This window comes from Myotis davidii, unplaced genomic scaffold, assembly GCF_000327345.1.
Source record: "Myotis davidii unplaced genomic scaffold, ASM32734v1 scaffold1622, whole genome shotgun sequence".
NCBI lineage: Eukaryota > Metazoa > Chordata > Mammalia > Chiroptera > Vespertilionidae > Myotis > Myotis davidii.
Genome location: NW_006293535.1, coordinates 691241 through 691918, shown reverse-complemented (window position 1 = coordinate 691918; position 678 = coordinate 691241).

Genomic DNA, 678 nt, shown 5'->3' with positions numbered 1-678 from the left:
TCCGTCTCGCCACAGACTGTCCTTTCCCGTGCTCCCAGTCTCGCGGGATGTTGGTTTCGATCGGAGGGTAAAGGCCCATAATCTCGCGGGATGCTGGGTTCCAACGCGCGGGATGAAGGCCCACAATCTCGCGGGATGCTGGGTTCCAACGCGCGGGATGAAGGCCCATAATCTCGCGGGATGCTGGGTTCCAACGCGCGGGATGAAGGCCCACAATCTCGCGGGATGCTGGGTTCCAACGCGGGGGCAGCGGGCCCAGAATCTCGCGGGATGCTGGGTTCGAACTCGGGGTAAAGGCCCACAATCTCGCGGGATGCTGGGTTGGCTCAGCTGCGCACAGGAGGGTGCTGCCGGGGCGGGGTCAGGCTTCCCCGCTCGGCCCCCCCTTGGTCCCCGCAAGCACGTGGCGGATGGGGATGCGGAGTGAGGACCCCGACACCATAGCAGAGGGTCTGGCTGGGCTCAAGGGCTCCCAGCCCCTGGCGGCCCCGCTCCTTTATATCATGGATGTTTTCAAACACACACCGAAGTGGCGAGCATGGCCCAACATGCTTGGCTCAGTGGGTGAACCTTGACCTCTGAACCAGGAGGTCACGGGGTGAACCAGGAGGTCACGGTTTGATTCTGGTCACATGCCCAGGTTGTGGGCTTGATCACCAATGTGGGGTGTGCAGGAGG